Source organism: Bison bison, unplaced genomic scaffold (assembly GCF_000754665.1).
Source record: "Bison bison bison isolate TAMUID 2011002044 unplaced genomic scaffold, Bison_UMD1.0 scf7180017864512, whole genome shotgun sequence".
NCBI classification, from domain to species: domain Eukaryota; kingdom Metazoa; phylum Chordata; class Mammalia; order Artiodactyla; family Bovidae; genus Bison; species Bison bison.
The window spans coordinates 2,932,469-2,932,922 of NW_011495066.1; the positions used below are offsets into that span (position 1 = coordinate 2,932,469).

The 454-nt window shown below is 49.1% G+C and overlaps 1 protein-coding gene across 1 annotated transcript in view; it reads left to right on the forward strand.

Moving 5' to 3' along the window:
• The window catches only part of SHROOM2 (shroom family member 2), a 97,411-nt gene that overhangs the window by 74,571 nt on the left and 22,386 nt on the right, over window positions 1–454 (forward strand). The gene's annotated exons all lie outside the window — the stretch shown is intronic.

Genomic DNA, 454 nt, shown 5'->3' on the forward strand with positions numbered 1-454 from the left:
GTAGCCCCCCGAGCCTTGTTGCCCCACGACGGCAGGTGAAATCTTCCCGGCCCCCCGGGGATTGAACCCATGTCCCGGGCATAGGCGGGCAGATTCTTAACCCCCGGACCCAGCAGGAAAGACTTCACCTTACAACTGCCGCCTGCCCTTTACTTTTAGTATTTAATGCCGACATACAAGGGTACCTTTCTTAGGCTGTTTGAGTTGGCAGAACATTCAAGTTAACTCTCATTTCAGCAGACTGACTTCGCAAGACTGCTCAATGTGTGAACGTTTCTTTTCTCAACATAATGCCTATTTTGGTTAGTTTTTCTGGCCTCCCCGTGTGGCTTGTGGCATCTTGGTTCCCCGAGCAGCAATGAACCCAGGCCCTCTGCAGTCAAAGCACCGAGTTTGAACCACTGGACCACCAGGGAATTACCTGGCTTTTTTTTTTTTTTTTTTTATTTTTTTT